The sequence below is a fragment of the Eretmochelys imbricata genome, chromosome 2 (genome assembly GCF_965152235.1).
Source record: "Eretmochelys imbricata isolate rEreImb1 chromosome 2, rEreImb1.hap1, whole genome shotgun sequence".
NCBI classification, from domain to species: Eukaryota; Metazoa; Chordata; order Testudines; family Cheloniidae; genus Eretmochelys; species Eretmochelys imbricata.
In genome coordinates this window covers 268,171,036-268,178,229 of record NC_135573.1, presented here as the reverse complement: position 1 = coordinate 268,178,229, position 7,194 = coordinate 268,171,036, and the positions used below count along the sequence as shown (strand labels likewise).

The 7,194-nt window shown below is 47.2% G+C and overlaps 1 protein-coding gene across 2 annotated transcripts in view; it reads left to right on the top strand.

Moving 5' to 3' along the window:
• The first annotated feature begins 4,267 nt into the window (after positions 1-4,267).
• LOC144260055 (GTPase IMAP family member 8-like) overlaps positions 4,268-7,194 on the top strand; it is a 79,220-nt gene continuing 76,293 nt past the window's right edge. For both annotated transcript variants that reach the window (XM_077808572.1, XM_077808571.1), the window contains exon 1: positions 4,268-4,615. The gene's annotated coding sequence lies outside the window, so the exon portion shown is untranslated. The remainder of the gene's footprint in view (positions 4,616-7,194) is intronic.

Here is a 7,194-nt window from a genome sequence, read left to right as displayed (position 1 = left end):
TGTAGGTACTTACAGATTGTAATCAAGTAAGTTGATTGTCATCTTTGACTCAGACCTCTCTCTCAGTTCTCACATCCAGGTTATGTCCAAATCTTGCCAATTCCTTCTGCGTAACTTCCCTAAGATACCTGTCCAGCCACAGAGCAAAAATTCTCATCCAGGTTCTCCTCACCTTGCATCTCAATTACTGCAACATCCTTTTCTCCGGCCTTGACAAATGCAGTCTTGCCCTGCTCATATCTATTCAGAATGCTGCTGCGACAATTGTTTTCCTAGCCCATCACTTTCACCATATCACCCCTCTCTTTGCATCCTTTCGCTGGCTCCCTCTTCTCTATTGCATCAAGTATAAGCTGCTTGTCTTCATTTTCAAGGTCCTTTCTGGTCAATCCCCATCCAGCCTATCATCTTTCATTTGCTCTAGAGCTGTCAATGCTTGCCTCCTATTGGCCTATGTTGCCAGCCTCTATAGCCCACTTCTTAAATTTTCAAACAAGCTCTTTCATGCTTTCTCCCTTCTTCCCCTGATATTTGGGAGGCGCCTCCTATAAACATCTGCAAAGCTATCTCATTATCCTCTTTCAAATCATAGAATCATAGAATCATAGAATATCAGGGTTGGAAGGGACCTCAGGAGGTCATCTAGTCCAACCCCCTTCTCAAAGCAGGACCCATCCCCAACTAAATCATCCCAGCCAGGGCTTTGTAAGCATGACCTTAAAAACTTCTAAGGAAGGAGATTCTACCACCTCCCTCGGTAACGCATTCCAGTGCTTCACCACCCTCCTAGTGAAAAAGTTTTTCTTAATATCCAACCTAAATCTCCCCTACTGCAACTTGAGACCATTGCTCCTTGTTCTGCCATCAGCTACTACTGAGAACAGTCTAGATCCATCCTCTTTGGAACCCCCTTTCAGGTAGTTGAAAGCAGCTATCAAATCCCCCCTCATTCTTCTCTTCCGCAGACTAAACAATGCCAGTTCCCTCAGCCTCTCCTCATAAGTCATGTGTTCCAGTCCCCTAATCATTTTCATTGCCCTCTGCTGGACTCTTTCCAATTTTTCCCCATCCTTCTTGTAGTGTGGGGCCCAAAACTGGACACAGTACTCCAGATGAGGCCTCACCAATGTTGAATAGAGGGGAACAATCACGTCCCTCGATCTGCTGGCAATGCCCCTACTTATACATCCCAAAATGCCATTGGCCTTCTTGGCAACAAGGGCACACTGTTGACTCATATCCAGCTTCTCGTCCACTGTAACCCCTAGGTCCTTTTCTGCAGAACTGCTGCTGAGACATTCAGTCCCTAGTCTGTAGCGGTGCATGGGATTCTTCCGTCCTAAGTGCAGGACTTTGCACTTGTCCTTGTTGAACCTCATCAGATTTCTCTTGGCCCAATCCTCTAATTTGTCTAGGGTCCTCTGTATCCTATCCCTACCCTCCAGCGTATCTACCTCTCCTCCCAGTTTAGTGTCATCTGCAAACTTGCTGAGGGTACAATCCACACCATCCTCCAGATCATTTATGAAGATATTGAACAAAACCAGCCCCAGGACAGACCCTTGGGGCACTCCACTTGAAACTGGCTGCCAGCTAGACATGGAGCCATTGATCACTACCCGTTGAGCCCGACAATCTAGCCAACTTTCTATCCACCTTATCGTCCATTCATCCAGCCCATACTTCTTTAACTTGCTGGCAAGAATTGTGTGGGCGACCATGTGAAAAGCTTTGCTAAATTCAAGGAACAACATGTCCACTGCCTTCCCCTCATCCACAGAGCCAGTTATCTCGTTGTAGAAGGCAATTAGATTAGTCAGGCATGACTTGCCCTTGGTGAATCCATGCTGACTGTTCCTGATCACTTTCCTCTCCTCTAAGTGCATCAGGATTGATTCTTTGAGGACCTGCTCCATGATATTTCCAGGGACTGAGGCGAGGCTGACTGGCCTGTAGTTCCCAGGATCCTCCTTCTTCCCCTTTTTAAAGATGGGCACTACATTAGCCTTTTTCCAGTCATCCGGGACTTCCCCCAATCTCCATGAGTTTTCAAAGATAATGGCCAATGGCTCTGCAACCACATCCGCCAACTCCTTTAGCACTCTCGGATGCAGTGCATCTGGCCCCATGGACTTGTGCTCGTCCAGCTTTTCCAAATAGTCCCGAACCACTTCTTCCTTCACAGAGGGCTGGTCACCTCCTCCCCATGCTGTGCTGCCCAGGGCAGTAGTCTGGGAGCTGACCTTGTTCATGAAGACAGAGGCAAAAAAAGCATTGAGTACATTAGCTTTTTCCACATCCTCTGTCACTAGGTTGCCTCCCTCATTCAGTAAGGGGCCCACACTTTCCTTGACTTTCTTCTTGTTGCTAACATACCTGAAGAAACCCTTCTTGTTACTCTTAACATCCCTTGGTAGCTGCAACTCCAGGTGTGATTTGGCCTTCCTGATTTCACTCCTGCATGCCCGAGCAATATTTTTATACTCTTTCCTGGTCATTTGTCCAATCTTCCACTTCTTGTAAGCTGCTTTTTTGTGTTTAAGATCTGCAAGGATTTCACTGTGAAGCCAAGCTGGTCGCCTGCCATATTTACTATTCCTACTACACATCTGGATGGTTTGTCCCTGTAACCTCAATAGGGATTCTTTAAAATACAGCCAGCTCTCCTGGACTCCTTTCCCCCTCATGTTATTCTCCCAGGGGATCCTGCCCATCAGTTCCCTGAGGAAGTCAAAGTCTGCTTTTCTGAAGTCCAGGGTCCGTATTCTGCTGCTTTCCTTTCTTCCCTGTGTCAGGATCCTGAACTCGACCATCTCATGGTCACTGCTTCCCAGGTTCCCATCCACTTTTGCTTCCCCTACTAATTCTTCCCAGTTTGTAAGCAGCAGGTCAAGAAGAGCTCTGCCCCTAGTTGGTTCCTGCAGCACTTGCACCAGGAAATTGTCCCCTACACTTTCCAAAAACTTCCTGGATTGTCTGTGCACCGCTGTATTGCTCTCCCAGCTGATATCAGGGTGATAGAAGTCTCCCATGAGAACCAGGGTCTGCGATCTAGTAACTTCCTTGAGTTGCCGGAAGAAAGCCTCGTCCACCTCATCCCCCTGGTCCGGCGGTCTATAGCAGACTCCCACCATGACATCACCCTTGTTGCTCACACTTCTGAACTTAATCCAGAGACTCTCAGGTTTTTCTGCAGTTTCGTACCGGAGCTCTGAGCAGTCATACTGCTCCCTTACATACAGTGCAACTCCCCCACCTTTTCTGCCCTGCCTGTCCTTCCTGAACCGTTTATATCCATCCATGACAGTACTCCAGCCATGTGAGTTATCCCACCAAGTCTCTGTTATTCCAATCACATAATAATTCCTTGACTTTGCCAGGACTTCCGGTTCTCCCTCCATAATGCCTCCATAAAACTCCCCTTTATTGTGACGTCTACAAAAAACTTCACAACAGGTAGGCTGCTGGTGTGCAGAGACCACTGTCTGTCATGCTAACCAATATTGTCTTGCTGTTTCCTTGCACTTCCCCATCAGTCTGTGGGTATCCGTCTACTGTCTCTTGTCTTATACTTAGATTGTCAGCTCTTTGGGGACTGTCTTTTTGTTCTGTATTTACAGTGTCTCATGCACAGGGGTCGTGGTCTATGACTGAGGCTCCTAGATGCTGTGGTAACACAAATAAATAAATAAACGAATACATAGACACTGGAATTGGTTCATGGAAAATTCACTATAAGAGAGACTTCTGTTTATAAGACTGGGTCATCCAACCAGGGAACAAAATGATACCATGGGCCAGACTTTTAAATGTATTTAGGCACCTAAAGATGCAGTTTGGTGGCTACTGGGATTTCAAAAGCACCTAGGTGCCTAACTGCCTTTCACTTACATGGCAGTTAGGCATCTACTCACTTTCGAAAAACGTAAGAGGTGCCGACCCGCATCTTTTGGTTCCTAAATACTTTTAAATATCTGGCCCCCTGTGACTTAGCTGTGTACTTGCACAGCACAGAGGGAGGATTTGAACCATCAGTTTGAAAGCAATCCATAGGCAAGTATTTGCTGACACGATTATTATTGTTAGTCATTATTGCTATTGTAGTGCACTCAGAGTGTAAATAACGACGACATTAGTAAAAGTCACTTCCTGTTCACCACTAATTCACCATGAGAAGAAGGTTGGACTTGTGAGGTGCATCGTTTGCCATGGTAAAGCTGGAGCTCCGGGGGGAGAGCTTGCCCTAGGCTGTCCTTCACATCTCAAACACTGGGGACCTCAGCTTCAGTCTGGGTTGCTGCTCCGCGCAAAGGCAGCTCCTGGGAAAGGCTCTGGGGTTGCCTTGCGGGTCGAAAGGATTCTTCTCATCCCTTGCACCCTGCCCATGCGCAGCCAGAGTTTGAAGGAGTTCTTTGCATCCCTCCCTTCACGGCTGAATGCTGTCTGGGACACAGGTGGGAATCCAAACTTCACTGAGGCAAGAACCCGTGAGAGCTGCCGAGGCTGTTCCGCTCAAACACCAGCTTCCTGGCGGGCCAGCGTAGAAGCTGGAGAGAGCTGCGGACACCGGAGGAAGAGTAATCGAGGGGTCTGTGAGTGAGACCGAAGCGCACAGGTGATCTATTTACGTTAAGTTTGCTTAGCATGTTTGAAATGAGTTCGTGTAACTGGCAGGTGAAGCGCCAGTTAGAGAGAGAGAGAGGATTTTCGGAGACCTCCTTTTGATGTTAGAGGGGCCATGTTCTTCTCTCGGTACACAGCGGCAGAGGTTGTGCTGTGGGCAACCTGGTTGTGATTCTATAGGTAAGACTGTGTTGCAGATTTCAGTTGGCACGAGCACGTAAACACACCTGGTCATTCTGGGGTGCTCAGGGAAAAATGAAAACCGGCAGGTTACAGTGGAAGAGGAGGTTGAATTTGCAGTTGCTCAGAATGGAGTTAGGAGGTTATTGTTTTTATAAGAAGGACTTACACCTACTCATTTGACAAATTGAGCAAGGCAGTGTCTCGCCTTGGCGCTAGTTTTCTCTGATACTAAAATTACTTTCTAAAAATGGATGGGATTTGGTTTACCAGTTAATGAAAAAACATATGGTTGGGAATCACTTGTGTTTTATCTGTGTCACTTCTTCTGTTTTTGAGGGGGGAAAATAAGGTTTCCTGATAGCTGCAAATAAGCGCACCAAGCTGAACCCACTGCATTTAACATTACAGATCCACGGGTGAGAAGAAACCTCACAAAGAGCGAGGGCATGGGAGGATATGTTGGGAATGTGCATTATTTTTTGTTATCTGTGGGACACTGAAGTGAAAGCTTTATAGGAGTGTTGGAACGTGTAATTAACAGTGCTGTAGGCAATATGAAGGTGGCAAAGAATACAGGAGACTTTTCCCTCAGCTTCCTTTCTCCATGCTTTCTAGGTGTTGTGTGTGCCAAGTGCATTGTGATGCAGCTTTAACTGTCACTAACTGTAGTTTTTGCTTGTAACTCCATTTATAGTGGAGTAACTGAGAGCAGAATTTGGCTATAGCTACATGGTTAACGTTTACATCTGTTTTCAGTGGGAAGATGTATGAGGAGACGTGTGTTTTAATAATCGCATGGGATTTGTCAATATTCACAATAAAGCTGTGGATGGGCCATTCAAAGTTCACTCATCCCTGCCTTTCTGTGACTAATTAGCTCTGTCCTGAAATCGGAAGAAATTGCAAGTATTAAGGAGGTTTAGAGAGCTGAAGAATCCCACCTCAATATCACAGTGAAAATGTAACTTGCACATGCTGACATGAAAACAGCTCACTGAAGACTAGCCCACATAAGTGCCAGCCAAAATTGCTGCCCCTGAGGTCAGGGGCCCACCCGGCTGCTGCTGTGATGCTCCCCTGCAGGGCCCTGGCACCCCAGAAGAGGAGGGGAAGGGAAAAGAGTAGACAGAGCTATTGCTCTGCCCCTGCTCCCCCACCTCCATGGCCTGTTCAGCTCCACAGGGGAGAATATGTTGGCAACAAGAAGAAAGCCAAGGAAAGTGTGGGCCCCTTACTGAATGAGGGAGGCAACCTAGTGACAGAGGATGTGGAAAAAGCTAATGTACTCAATGCTTTTTTTGCCTCTGTTTTCACTAACAAGGTCAGCTCCCAGACTGCTGCGCTGGGCATCACAAAATGGGGAAGAGATGGCCAGCCCTCTGTGGAGATAGAGGCGGTTAGGGACTATTTAGAAAAGCTGAACATGCACAAGTCCATGGGGCCGGACGAGTTGCATCCGAGAGTGCTGAAGGAATTGGCGGCTGTGATTGCAGAGCCATTGGCCATTATCTTTGAAAACTCGTGGCGAACCGGGGAAGTCCCGGATGACTGGAAAAAGGCTAATGTAGTGCCAATCTTTAAAAAGGGGAAGAAGGAGGATCCTGGGAACTACAGGCCAGTCAGCCTCACCTCAGTCCCTGGAAAAATCATGGAGCAGGTCCTCAAAGAATCAATCCTGATGCACTTGCATGAGAGGAAAGTGATCAGGAACAGCCAGCATGGATTCACCAAGGGAAGGTCATGCCTGACTAATCTAATCGCCTTTTATGATGAGATTACTGGTTCTGTGGATGAAGGGAAAGCAGTGGATGTATTGTTTCTTGACTTTAGCAAAGCTTTTGACACGGTCTCCCACAGTATTCTTGTCAGCAAGTTAAGGAAGTATGGGCTGGATGAATGCACTATAAGGTGGGTAGAAAGCTGGCTAGATTGTCGGGCTCAACGGGTAGTGATCAATGGCTCCATGTCTAGTTGGCAGCCGGTATCAAGTGGAGTGCCCCAAGGGTCGGTCCTGGGGCCAGTTTTGTTCAATATCTTCATAAATGATCTGGAGGATGGTGTGGATTGCACTCTCAGCAAATTTGCGGACGATACTAAACTGGGAGGAGTGATAGATACGCTGGAGGGGAGGGATAGGATACAGAAGGACCTAGACAAATTGGAGGATTGGGCCAAAAGAAATCTGATGAGGTTCAATAAGGATAAGTGCAGGGTCCTGCACTTAGGATGGAAGAATCCAATGCACCGCTACAGACTAGGGACCGAATGGCTAGGCAGCAGTTCTGCGGAAAAGGACCTAGGGGTGACAGTGGACGAGAAGCTGGATATGAGTCAGCAGTGTGCCCTTGTTGCCAAGAAGGCCAATGGCATTTTGGGATGTATAAGTAG